At 41.1% G+C, this 14455-nt stretch overlaps 1 protein-coding gene across 1 annotated transcript in view; it reads right to left on the bottom strand.

Moving 5' to 3' along the window:
* ATP2C1 (ATPase secretory pathway Ca2+ transporting 1) overlaps positions 1–13835 on the bottom strand; it is a 137190-nt gene extending 123355 nt beyond the window's left edge. The window contains exon 1 of the mRNA XM_044678804.1: positions 13802–13835. The gene's annotated coding sequence lies outside the window, so the exon portion shown is untranslated. The remainder of the gene's footprint in view (positions 1–13801) is intronic.
* Between the last annotated feature and the right edge of the window lie 620 nt (positions 13836–14455).

Genomic DNA, 14455 nt, shown 5'->3' with positions numbered 1-14455 from the left:
AGGAAAGATCCCAGGACCCCTGCCCCACTTGCTGTGTTGAGTCTCTAGCAGCTCCTGGAATCTCTAGGCGGGAAAGGGAGCTGGTCTGGAGGGAGTGCCTTGCTGGCACAGCTATATCAGGCTCAGGGCATTGAACACAGATGGCAGGGAGTCAGCTGGAGGAGAAACACAGAGAGGGCAGCCTAGTTGTATCCAAAACACTCCATCTTGCCACCTCCCCAGAAAGTTTTGGCCTTAGGGCATACCCAGCTCTGCAGTTCAACTTGCCCTGGCTTAATCTCTTCAATAAGGCAGATAAGAAGTCTTCAGAGGGCAAGGAAGCTCCAACACCCCTCTCCCATAGACTGCACTGAAAGTAGCTGCAAGCACCTAATACAGATCCAGCAAATGACCAGAGGAGCAAGATTATAGCCAGATTACTGGGCGGGGGGTGGGGGGGGGGAAGGGGAAGGGGAGAAGAAGGAGAAAAAATATGAGTAAACAACAAAAATAGAAAAAAGAAATCACAATCAATAGCTTCTATCCAGGTAAAGAACAAAGAGCAAACGGAACAGAGGAGGACCAAGGAACATCAAGAAAAAATGCAGAAACTCCAGCGAATTGGACTCAGACTTTGGAAAAACTCAAAATACAATTCAAAAAACAATTAAGAAAGGCTGAAGACAGTGGAAGTACATGAACTAAAACAAGAAAATAGTGTCTTGAAAGCCAGAATTGGCCAGCTTGAAAACAAGGTAAAGAAAGTGAAAGATGACCTACAAAGAAAATCAGACCAGAAGAAGAAGGATGACCAAAAAGCCAGGGATGAAATTCAGTCTTTAAAAATAGGATCCAACAACTAGAAGCAAATTATTTCACAAGGCAGCAAGAATCTATAAAACAAAATCAAAAGAATGAAAAATTTGAGGAAAATATGAAACACTTCATTGAGAAAATGGCAGATCTTGAAACCAAAAGAGCCACCCTGAAAGCATGTTCAAAACAGGTCTTGTTGGTCTGAAGTACAGCTCTTCACTGTTCACTATCCATTGCCCACTCTTGTAGTCACTTGGAGGTGGGCAGGAAGATTCTGCTTTAGGGGGCCCGTGGATACCTAATCCAATCCCCAAATCTTCCTAACCATCAATGAAAGGGGAATTTCACATGGCTTGTTGTTTCATCCTTTGTCAAGGCCCTCAGAAATATATGCCTGATATAGGAGAGCTTTCACATGCTTATTCTTCTATTACCACTTATTTATCTCACCTTAGCTAGTCTTCAAAAGATGCTTTCTAAGAAAAATCACATTCAAGGTTCAGGAACCTAGATCTTTTGCAGGAACCCTATTCTCCACTGAGAATTTACTTACCTAATTCTTTCTCATCCCCAACTTGACCAACTTGTTTAAAAAAAAAAGTGAGCAATAGGAGTAGCCAAGTGACTCAGTGTATTGAGAGCCAAGCCTGGAGACAGGAGGTCCTGGGTTCAAATTTGACCTTAGATACTTCCTAGCTATGTGATCCTGGGCAAATCACTTAACTCCCATTGCCCCTAGCCCTTACCTCTCTTCTGTCTTGGAGCCAATACATAGTACTGATTCAAAACTGCAAAGTAAAGGGTTTTAATTTTTTTTCTAAAGTGAGGAGCTAATTTTGTGAGCAACAAATTCCTGTAACAACATCATCATTGCTCCTTAACTTAAATTTCTCCTCCCTCCATTCCATCCTACCTACTATTACCCAAGTACTTTTCAGATTTCCCTTCTCAAATCAACTCCAGGGACTTACTATTGCCCCTAGGCTAAAGTAAGTATAAATTGCTGTTCAGGTCTTTAAGTCATGCATAAACTGGTCCCAGCCTATCTTTATAGGCTCATTGGACTTTCCTCCCCTCTCACTTTGGCTTGCCAGTCAAACTGGCCTTCTCTCTGTTCTTCACCTAACACTCCTCATCTCCTACCTCTGAACCTTTGTACTTGCTGCCTCATGTTCACTCCCCTTAGCTCCACCCCAGAGTCCCCCTTTTCTGTTAAGATGAACCTCCTGTATCATTTTTGGCATGAAGCCTTTCCCAAAACCAAAGTGTCCACTTTCCCCAAATTACTTTGTAATGACTGATTTTGCACTTATTTGCATTATTCTCTTAATATTGTATACTTATCTTTATAAGTCCATTTTTTAAAAAAACCTTTAACTTCTGTGTATTGGCTCCTAGGTGGAAGAGTGGTAAGGGTGGGCAATGGGGGTCAAGTGACTTGCCCAGGGTCACATAGCTGGGAAGTGTCTGAGGCCAGATTGGAACCTAGGACCTTCTGTCTCTAGGCCTGACTCTCAATCCACTGAGCTACTCAGCTGCCCTCTTGTCTAAGTGCAATTTATTGAATCTTGAAGCTTATTAAACCCTATTCCTTAAGCTATTATAGTTTTAAACTGCCCTGAAACTTGGGAACTTCCTCTATATGTCCTCATTTGTCCTGTTAGAGTCTAGGTGGTGTAGTGGTTGGAGTCCTGGGTCTAGAGTCAGGAAGATGAGTCATAGAATCAATACTTGTATCAATCTCTTCTTTTTTTTTTTTAAACCTCTACTCCTTTTAAACATTTACCCATTTCAAGGTAGAAGAATGGTAGAAACAAGGTAATTGGGGTTAAGTGATTTACCCAGAGTCACATAGTTAGGAAATATCTGTGACCAGATTTGAACCCAGGACCTCCCATCTTTAGACCTGACTCTCTATCCACTTAGCCTCCTACCTCCCCCTTTAGAATCAATTCTAAAACAGAAGGTAAGGTTAAAAAGGGTTTAACAAAAGTATTTTAAAAAGTTTTTAGACAATGCTAATAGGATAGAGTCCAACTGTAAAAGAGGAGACTGATTCTTTTAACTCAACTGCTATGTTTATAACCTAGAAGGAGGTAGGGTAGGGTGTCAGTATTTTGCCGGTTCCTTCCAAGAAGTACCTTCTGTCTTAGAAGGGATTCTAAAGGGGCAGCTAAGAGGCTCAGTAGATAGAGTGCTAGACCTAGAGATGGCAGGTCCTAGGTTCAAATCTGGCCTCAGACACTCCCCAGTTGAGTGACAAGTCACTGAACCCCAATCGTGGAGAGCCAGAAATTCCTCAGAGATGGTTAATGCCCTGACAGATAGCAAGTGATTAATAAATTTTTGTTCATCAAGAATGATTCTTGTATAATACCAATCCTTTCAAAAGCTGGGATGGAAAGGGGGAGAAGTCTTTTCATTAAACAAGAAACAAACAAAAAAAAAATGCCCGTTCTTTTCTCTTTTTATTCCCTAGCTTCTTAGTATAGTCACACTTGCTGATGTCAAGGCATACCAAAAGTTACAAAGCAAGACAGCTGGCAACATAAGCCACAGTTGTATTTCTCACCATGAAATCAGTCTTTGTATTCTTATTCCTAGTCAGGATAGCTAGAACAATACTTCATTGACCAGGTAGTATCAGGCACTTAGCCACACTGGTTAGAAGCAAGAATAATTGGGGGAATTGGGGGTGGGTGGGGGGGTAGAATTCTTTTGGTACACTATTAAACTACTCAATACTTGATAGATTTGGTGCCTTTAAACATTTTCATTTACAATTTCAGGGGTGATATGAGTTAGAAAACAGTGTGGGGAAAATGTATGTTGGCAGAAGATTCTTCCCTATACTCACAGGGCTCTGGTGAAGTGGGTCATCTTTTAAAACCAGGCCTATCATTTAGAGCAATTGAAATGTAAACTGCACTCATTTTAAGTGGTACTTACAGGTCATGGTCTGTTTCAGTAGGAAGAGTAGCTACAGCTCAGAATTGCTTAGGACCTAATTTTTAGGACTAAGTATTGCTTAAATTCAGTGTAGTATCTGTATATCGAACACGTGAATTAGCAAGAATTTTCTCCTGGGGGAAGAGATCTCATGCGTGGAAAAGATAATGCTCCCTCCGTGTGTATGTTATCACCCAGCAGACTTCAGGAATGAAATGTCCAGACAAAATAAAGGCAGTTGTTCTTAGCCATTTTGGTTTGTTTCGTCAAAGTAAGCCATTATACAAGAAATAAATGACTTTGCAAAAGTTTGGTCATAGCCTCAGTTTTTCATTTTGAGAATTTCATCAGGGCTTTGTTTGGGGGAAATTATTGGGTGAAAGTTAACAGCAAGGGTGGGGGGAGAATTCTTTCCTCATATTTGTATAAAAGCACATTCGGTGTGCCCCTATTATGTAATTAAGGTATGCTCTGTTCAGGATTAATTGTGCCAATTGGTCTCAGTATTTGCCCATGTTTGAAGAGCTCCTATTTGAACAGTATTTTTATTTGGAAGCACGGATGATTAAGTAGGGACCTTTTCCTTTGAGTCTATCATGCCACACTAAAACTGAAAAATAGCTGTTTACAGAAAAAAAGAGTTCTGTAGAGTGCTTGGTCCCTCACGTGAGGGAGTGAGAGTACTGAGGAAGAGGAGAAGGACTTCACTCATAAAGACAGTTTCATTCTGGAATCAATTCTACAGAGGATCACTGAGGGCAACATTAGGGTGAAACCTACAGTAAGTGGTTTTGCTTTTTTTTGTTGTTGTTAGAGCTATAACTTGTGATGAGCAAATTAAGGGAAAGAATGCAGAATAGTTTTGGTGGGGCTGCAGGGAGTCAAAGAATTTTGAATGAGAGGAGCTCTTGGAAATCATCTAGCCTAATATTTACTCTCATTTTGTAAAAGAAGAATTCTTTAACTGATTTGCTTTATGTAAGGTCATTATGTAAAGAGTAACAAACCCAGGACATGAATTTAGGGCTTTTGATTCTAAACCATTACCCTAATGCAGTGATGGTAAGCCTGTGGCAGAGGTGCCAAAGATGGCACACAGAGTGCTCTCTGTGGGCATTCGGCCATCCTCCCTCCCCACCCCCTACCCCCAGAGTTTGTTACTAGAAAGGTAGAGAGACTAGGGGGGAGCTGCTCTTCTCCCCTCTCCACCGTGCCTGAGGACACTTGTTCACATCGTCGCCTGTCTGCCCAGTAGCCCAATGGGAGCACACAGAAGGGAAGGTAGGGAGCTCACAGGTGGCAGAGCTGGAGAGGAGAAGAGTGCTCAGACCACTCCCTCCTTCTCTCTACACTCGCCGAGGACATTCCTCACTTCACCCACCCTTCCATGTACTCAACATGTGGTGATGGGGAGGGGCACAGCACTCCGCCTCTAAAAGATTCCTCATCACTGCCCTAATGGTTCTCAAAAGTGTGGTCACCCTTTCAGGGATGTATGAGGTCAAAACTACATTACTAAGACATTTTAATTTCTTCTTTTTAAAAAATCTAAAACCCTTAACTTCTCTAGTATCAATGCTAAGACAGAAAAATGGCAAGGGTTATGCAATCAGGGTTAAGTGGTTTACCCAGGGTCACACATCTTGGAAGTGTCTGAGGCCAATTTTGAATCCAGACCCTCCCAATTCCACTCTATCTATTGTGCTACTTAGCTTCCCCCCTTACATTTCTAATATGTTAAATATCACTAAATAACCCACAAAAACAAAAGCTCTTTGGAAGTACATAATAATTTTTTTTTGCAGAGTATGAAGGGGTCTTGAGACTGAAAAGTCAAAGAACTAGTACTACATTATATCACATTGCTTTAGCAATGGGGCTTCTTGGACTGGCAGGAGAGTCAGTCATTCTGTTCTTACCCTTCCCCCCCCTCCCTTTTTGCGGGCCTGGATGCTCCTCTCCTTTTTAAGTGTGGCTTTCTAGCCTCTTGGGCCATTCCTTTTCAGATTAGCTTTCTGTCTCAAGCTAGACCTGGGAAAGATAATGGGGGAAGAAGTGGCTATTCACTCAATACCAGTCCAGTTGGCTACAGAACTAGGGCCACAATTTGTGATGGGCAATTAGATGGCACAGTGGATAGAGTATTGGGCTTAGAGTCAGATATGAGTACAAATGTGGCCTCATACATATACTAGTTGTATGACCCTGGTCAAGTCACTTAACCCTGTTGTCCTCAGTTTCTTCATCTGCAAAATGAGCGAGAGAAGGAAATGTCCAACTACTCTAGATCTTTGCCAAGGAAATCCCAAATGGGGTCACAAAGAGTCAGACACAATTAATTGACAAAAGAAAACTTATGATTCATTGCCTAAAGGAATCCTTGAAAAAGTTCTCTTTGCCCAGGCTAGTCATAAAAATGAATCAACAAACAAAATCAACTCTGAAGCCCAGCTTTACATTACACAGCAGTTTTAAATTTGCCAATTCAGGAGACAAAGTAAATGTTTAAACTCAGAAAGGCAAACACTTATAAGATAAGCCTCCTTTGGCCCTTTCTAACTTCTTCCTGGACTATTTCAGAAATGGATAAGAAGCCCAAGTTCATAAACAGAACAATCGAAAGCTATTGGAAATCAATTGAAAGCTTGCTCCAATCAGCAAATGCAAATAAGAGACTCTATGAAGCCTAAAGGCAAAGATTACAAGCAATATAAATGATCAGTGTTGGAGGGGCTGTTGTACCCTACTGGGGGAACTAAGAACTGTTTCAGGAAATTAGTAATTATGCTGAGAAAGTGACTAAAATAATCTATATGCTTTTTTTTTAAGTGCTTACCTTCTGTCTTAGAATCAATACTAATAATTGGTTCCAAGGCAGAAGAGCAGTAAGGACTTACCCAGGGTCACACAATTAGACTTCTCAGCTCTAGGCTTGGCTCTCTATCCTCTAGGCCACCTTTATACTCTTTTGACCTAGAAGTCCCACTGCTATTAGAGGGTCAAAAATAGAAATTCATAGTCAAATCCATACCACCTTCCTCCCTCCCCACCCCGCCCCCCGCCCCAATAAGCCAAGAACTGAAAACAAAGTATTTTTTTTATTGTGGAATGAATTAATAAACAGTGATAACAATGTGATGGAATAGAATATGAAGAATCCAGGGAAACATTGGAAGATTCATCTGAACCCATTCAGAGCAAAATGAATAGAACAAGGAAAATAATATATACTGCAACAAACTTGGTGGTGCCGTAGATAGAGCACTGGGTCTGGAGTCAGATAAGTTTAAATCCTGCCTCGAATTCTTAGTAACTGTGAGACCCTGGGTAAGTCACTTAACTTCTGGCTGCCTCAGTTTCCTCAACTGGAAAATGGGGATAATAATAGCACCTTTCTCCCATGGTTGTTGCAAGACCCAAATGAGATAATAATTGTTAAAGTGCTTAGCACAGTATCTGGCATGCACATAGTTCTTCCGTTTGTTCGTTCGTCCGCCCTTCCTTCCTTCCTTCCTTCCTTCCTTCCTTCCTTCCTTCCTTCCTTCCTTCCTTCCTTCCTTCCTTCAAGAAGATCAAATGACTTGCCCAGATTCACACAACTAGGTAGTATCTGAGGTCATATTTGAATCCAGGTCCTTCTGACTCCAGGCCTGACTCTATCCACTGAGCCATCTAGCTGCCCTAACATAGTATTTTGTTCAGTTGGTTCAGCCCTGTCTAACTTTTGTGACCCATCTTAAGGTTTTTTTGGCAAAGATACAGGGATGGTCTGCCATTTCCTTCTCCAGCTCATTTTACAAATGATAAAACTGAGGCAAACAAGGTTCACTGACTTGCCCAGAATCACATAGCTAGTAAATGTCTGAGGCTGGATTTGAATTTATGAAGATGGCTCTTCTTGAGTTCAGGCCCAGCCCTCTATCTTCTCAGCCACCTCACTGTTCCTACACATAATAACTACTATATAAATGTTAGCTATTATTGTTATTATTAGGGGAAATAAAAACAAAACAAACTGTACAGTGATAACGCTTAAGTTCAGAAACAAAGTGAAGAAAACTTATCACCTTCCCTTTACTGGGGATAAGAAGAATTATGGTTGTGGAATACCTGCATATCAGAACTGGTAACTTTGATGAACTGACATAATAAAGCAAACCTCCCTTCCCACATCCCTTTCTTTGTTTATCTTTATTATAAAGGAAGTATCTCCCATTGGGGGAAAGAAGAAGGATTTGTTAAAAAACGAATGGACTATCAAATTAAAGGGATCAACAATAAAAAGAAATAATATCTCTGAGAGCCACAGGTTGCTGCTGAGGATGATGACAAAAAGAGGAAAGCCTACACTTTCAACAATAAATTCAAGGTAAGTAAAATCTAGAGGATTATACTGTGAACCTTCTGGGAGGTCCAGCCCTGTTTGTCCAAGGTATGTAAATATCAACTTCCTTTTCTAATGGGTGTTAACAAAGAAAGGATTCCAGGTAAGTTTCTATTTGAGTGATGCCCTTTGTGTCCAAAGGAAGGCATTCCAGGTACTCAGAAATCTTTGCCTTACCTGAAAGCTTTCCATAGTTATGGTACAAGAATAAGAAACAGAACCACTTGATTCATCAGAGTTTTACATTAAGTGCCAGCTCTGTGGAATATGCCAAGTGTCAGGGCAGAGATAAGTACCTAAATGAGGATGAAGGCAAAAACAAAGGAAAAAGTTGAAGAAAGTGCTCCAAAAGGTTTAAAGAGTTGGGGTAGAAGGGAGAAGAATTAAAAAAGATGAGAAAGCCTGACCTGGAGTCAGGAAAACCTGGGTTCAAATCCTACCTCAAACATTTAATAGTTGCATGACTCTAGACCAGTTTCCTCATCTGTAAAATGGGGGTAGTAATAGCATTTACCCCACTAATGTTGTTATGAGAATAAAATGAAATAATATTAGTAAAGCGCTTTGTAAAATTGAAGGCACTGAAAGATTGCAGAAGAAAGAATCCCAAGTCTAGGTGTGTCAGAAAGCATAAGCAAGGGATGGAGACTGTGACTGGAGAGCATGGGCTGAGAAGGGATGCTGAATGCTCCATCCTGGCTAGAATATTGATTATGAGAAGGGGAACAGCATGAATAAGGCTGGAAGGGAAGATTGGACCAAGATTGTAGAAGGCCTGAGAAGTCAAGATCACATTTCTATTGGATTCTGGAGATTCTGCATAAGCATGGGCGGGTTAGAGTTTGGGTGGATTCCAACTTCAGTAGGATTCAGCAGCATTGTGTAAAGCCAAAAGCCTGGGGGCTGTGGGGAGGGGTGGCACACACACGCCCGCGGGAGCTCACACACACACACACACACACACACACACACACACACACACACACACACACACACACACACACGGAGGCCATAAAAGGGAGCTTGATAACTGTGCTAATGTACTGTGCCTTGGTTAGATCACGTATGTATTATTTACATTATTGGATGTCACATTTTAGGAGAACTTTGATGAGCTAGAAGTGGAAGGTGATAAAATTGGGTTTTCTTGTTTAGCCATTGCAGTGTGACTCATAGTGACCACATTTGAAGTTTTCTTGGCAAAGATACTGGAGTGTTTTGCCATTTCCTTCTCCAGCTCATTTGACAGATGAGGAAATCTGGACAAATGGGGTGAAGTAACTTGCCCAGGGGCAGCCGGGTGACTCAATGGATAGAGAGCCAGGCCTGGAGATGGGACAGCTTGGGTTCTAATCTGGCCTCAGACACTTCCTAGCTGTGTGACCCTGGGCAAGTCACTTAACCCCAATTGCCTAGCTCTTATCCCTCTACTGTCTTAGAACTGATGCTTAGCATTACTTCTAAGAGAGAAGGTAAAGGTTTTGTTTTGTTTTACAGGACTTTCCCAGAGTCACACAGCTAGGAAGTATCTGAGGCTGGATTTGAACTCATGAAAATGAGTCTTCCTAACTTCAAACCTGGCTCTCTATCCATTGTGCAACCTAGCTGCCTGATGAAGTTGGTTAGGGGACCAGACCATACAGAGGCTAGTTAAAGGAATTGGGAATATCAAATCTAGAGAAGATTTAGGGGAGAAAATGAGAACATAGCAAGGAAGATTTCTACTTAATAGAAGAGAAAATGTGTAAATAATTAGAGCTTTTAAAAACTGAATAGATTTGGGGGCAGCTGGGTAGCTCAGTGGATTGAGAGCCAGACCCAGAGACACAAGTCCTAGGTTCAAATCTGACCTCAGACACTTCCCAGCTGTGTGACCCTGGGCAAGTCACTTAACCCCCATTGCCTAGCCCTTACCACTCTTCTGCCTTGGAGCCAATACACAGTATTGACTCCAAGACGGAAGGTGAGGGTTTAAAAAAATTTTTGAATAGATTTGCTCGAAGTAGAGAGCAACCAGTCTTTGAAAGTCTTCTAATTAGGCTCCTCCAGTTTCCCACTAATGCATCTTAACTACTGCTCCAGTCATTCTCCTTAAGCTCAGATGTGACACTTACAGCCCTCATTGGACATTACACCTCCCCCCCCCCCTTTCTCTTTCTCTGTCTCTCTCTGTCTCTCTGTCTCTTTGTCTCTCTGTCTCTCTCTCTGTCTCTCTGTCTCTCTAAGATCATGAACATACACGTTATATAATTGAAGTCATGGAAGCAGATGTGAAACCCAGCTAAACAACCGTGTACCAGGCACTGTGCTAAAGCATTTTGCCAGTATGATCTCATTTCATCCTCACAGCAACTCTGTGAGGCAAGTGCTATTGTTTCCCCCATTTCGTAGTTGAGGGAACTGAAGCAAAAAGAGGTTAAGTGATCTGCCCAGGATCATGCAGCTTTATTCACTTCATCCCCTAGCACAGGGGTCGGCAATGTTTCTGGCCGTGAGAGCCATAAACGCCACATTTTTTAAAATGTAATTTCGTGAGAGCCGTCCAGTACTCACAGTGCCGCTCCTGTAAAGGCGCCTGAAAAAAAATGGACTTTATGGCTCCTGCAGAGCCCTATCTGGCCCTCAAAAGAGCCAAAGATGGCTTGAGAGCCATACGTTGCTGACCCCTGCTCTAGCAGATTCTAGTACAACACATAAAAGCAATGTCTGCAGATACTTTCCTTCTAACATATTTATTTCAGTATTTTTTTAAACCTTTACTTTCCATCTTATAATCACTATTAAACATTGATCCCAAGGCAGCAGAGTGGTAAAGGCTAGGCAATGGGGGGGTAAGTGACTTGCCCAGGGTCACACTCTTAAGAGGTATCGGAAGCCAGATTTGAACCCAAGATCTCCCATCTCTAGGCTTGGCTCTCTATTCACTAAGCAGTCTAGCTGCTCCTCAGCATGTATTTCTTAAGCACGTTAGTGATAAACTGCATATGCGTGTCTAATCTGAGGACCAACCTAGTTAAATCTGAAGCTGTTAATCATTAGGTTGACCGCAGAACAATGACTTCTTCCCACTATAACAATTCTTTACTGACCATCTACGAGATTATTAAGGGAATTATAATAAATGTTAGGAGACAGAATTCCCAAACTGAGAAAGGAATAGAATGTTAGTCTGATATAGACTGTTCTTGATAAAGTTGTCTTGCTCTTGCAAAACCATGTACATACATGAAATCTCATATTAAAATAATTAAAATTTGCTTAACATTTTTTAAAAAGTTGCACAAGAAGGGCTCATATGTGCTTTTTACATAATGGACTTGACTTCCCTATTAGATAAGAGCCTCAGGAAGAGGGCAACAATGCTCTTTCACTTCCTTTGTAATTTCCCAAAGCATTTGATATAGATTGGCCATGAGCTGATCAGTGTATGAAATTCTTTTCTTTTTTTTAAACTCTTACCTTCTGTCTTAGGATCAATATTAAGTGTCAGTTCCAAGGCAGTGGAGCGATAAGGGCTAGGCAATTGGGATTAAAGGACTTGTCCAGGGTTACACAGCTAGGAACTATCTGAAGGCAGGTTTGAACCCAGGACCTCCTGACTCCAGGCCTGGTGCTCTTTCCACTGAGCCATCTAGCTGCCCAATGTATGAAATTCTTAAGCTAAGGACTGAGTTTTGCTGATTCATAGAAGACTGGACATAGAAGAAGTGATCCAGTTGGAGGATTCCATTATTGTGGGCTTTGAGGCACCACCCGTCTTGCTCTCTCTCTCTCTGTCTCTGTCTCTCTCTTTCTCTCTCTATCTTTCTTTCTCTCTCTCTCTCTCTGTCTCTGTCTCTGTCTGTCTCTCTCTCTTTCTCTCTCTCTCTCTTTCTCTCTCTATCTTTCTTTCTCTCTCTGTCTCTCTCTTTCTCTATCTTTCTTTCTCTCTCTCCCTCTCTCTGTCTCTGTCTCTGTCTCTGTCTCTGTCTCTCTCTCTCTCTCTCTCTGTCTCTCTCTCTCTCTTTCTTTCTCTCTCTCTCTCTCTCTCTCACTTTTGCAGGCTGGCCTTGCTTCTAGGATGATGACACAGCTTTTCCATATTTTAGTTCCTTTAAGAAAGCACGTGCTGAGATTTGGAAATGGAGAAGGGGCTAGTTTTTTGAAATCCATTTCTTCATCAAGTGACAACCAAGTCTTTTCTTTGCCATTCCGGTTAATTCTTTGCTAGTGTAGAGACGTGAAAAAGGAATGGCATGAAATCCACATCCTCTCAAACAGGAAGAATGGTTTTTATCTTCCATATAATCAATGCCAGCATTTTTTGGTGAAACACCTCATTAGAGAAGATGTATTTTCTGTCTCTTGACCTTTCCTTTTGTTAGTATTCTGTGATATTCACACACTGTATTTTCAAAAAGGGCAAATAAAGGGACATTCAAGATCAACACAATAGGAGATTTTGCAGGCCTTATTACAAATATTACAGCTTATGGACCCACTTAGTGAACACATTAGCAAAGCTATCAACTTCTTTCCCAAGTTCTATTCTAGGCTTATCTATTTATTTAAATGAATCAGCTACCATCATTTATTCCAGCTATTTAGTGTGATGCGTACAAGCAATTTCTACTCATGCCTTTTCCTTCTATTCAATTCCGTTAGTATTTCTGAAGGTCCTACTCTGTTTCAAATACTGTGCCCAAACTGGGAGATACTGATTTTTTATAAAATTATTCAAATTATAAAATTACAAAAATAATTTATGATTTTGAAATTAAGTAACTATTCACTTTTGTAATTATTTAAAAAGATCGTATGATACTGTAAAGTTCTATACACTATTACTAAAAATGACGTCTTTGGAAAGAGACAAGGGTTAGCTCATTTTTCTTTGACAGAAAGGCTGTTTCTATAAATGCCTAGCTAGAATCAAAGAATGGCAAACATTGGTCTTTGGTCTTTGGAGGTAATTGACCAATTTGAAGCTTTTCTCCATCTTCCTTTTCTCCGCCTCTCTACATTTATCATCCAGTTTGGGTCTTCTACTAGCGTGTATGACCCTGGACAAGTCATTTAAACCGATTTATCTCAGCTTTCTCATTTATAAAAAAGAGCTCAAGAAGGAAATGGCAAACTACTCTAGCATCTTTGCCAAGAAAACTCCCCCAAAAGGTCTCACAAAGAGTTAGACACAACTGAAAATGACTAAGCAACAATCTGAGTGTTGTTTGCTATTAAGACAGTATTATTTATGCATGCACAGTCACTTCTAAAACTGAAAATGATACAGGTAAAATGTTGACAATTCTAAAAATAGATGAGGGCACTAAACAGCAAGACAGCAAAGAAACTCAAATCTAACGGACTGAAAACTAGTGAAGAACACACAGCATATTCCATGTTGGACCCCAAGAAAAGCTTTACTAGCCAATTATCGATTTCCAACCTAAACTCATTACAAAGCTTCTACCATCCATCTTTCAGATTCCAAGTGTTTCAAGTCTGAGTAACTCCGTATGGCTTGGTAATTCTGATCCAAAAAATCTCTGCTCTCAGGCAAAGACTGTCCTGATCCAATAAAATCATAGAGCTTCAATAAGTTTACTACACTTCATCCAAACAATCTTCATTTATAAATCTAGTTCACGTATAAAAGTGCTCGTTAGCATTCAAGATAGTGAAAAAACATACCTTTTCTTCAGTTCTCTGATTTCCCACCACTGATAAGTTTTTCCTAATTGCATGTAAAGGATACTTTACAAAAGTGGCAAGGCTAGACTGTTGAAGTAGATTTTCCATTGTGACCGGAGCAAGAGGATTCTTTATCAGTGCCCTGTTGTTCCTACTACTGCCTTTTCAGGACTGGTAAAAAGTTTCCCAGAGGCAAGTTCAGATACCAAAAGGCACACTCAGGGACTCCTCGACCTCCTTGCACACAAATGTACGTTTCCCCAGACTCGGCACATCCCTGTCGGTAATGGTGAAGCTGAATCCAGAAGAGTAAATACGGCGTCTACAAGTGACCAGCGTGGAAATACTGTCAGAACAACAAGAGCTGGGAGAAACTTACAGCATGTGGACTTGTCAGCAGCTGATCTGACAGTCCTATTTCTAGCAAGAGCATTCTGTTACCAGCTATATTAATGTTAGATAGATGATGACTTTCCACGCCCACAGGCTCCCATGTGGTTTAATCTTAATTCCTTTGACAGCTTTTCCAGCTCTTAGGAAGACAAGAGACCTACTTTCTCCCCTCACCCCCCTTCTGGTTTCCCTTAATCTCCAACACACACACACACACACACACACACACACACACACACACACACACACACACACACACAC

This window comes from Gracilinanus agilis, chromosome 5 (genome assembly GCF_016433145.1).
Source record: "Gracilinanus agilis isolate LMUSP501 chromosome 5, AgileGrace, whole genome shotgun sequence".
NCBI lineage: Eukaryota > Metazoa > Chordata > Mammalia > Didelphimorphia > Didelphidae > Gracilinanus > Gracilinanus agilis.
Note: the sequence above shows the minus strand (reverse complement) of the source record. Positions and strands in the feature narration are given on the sequence as shown.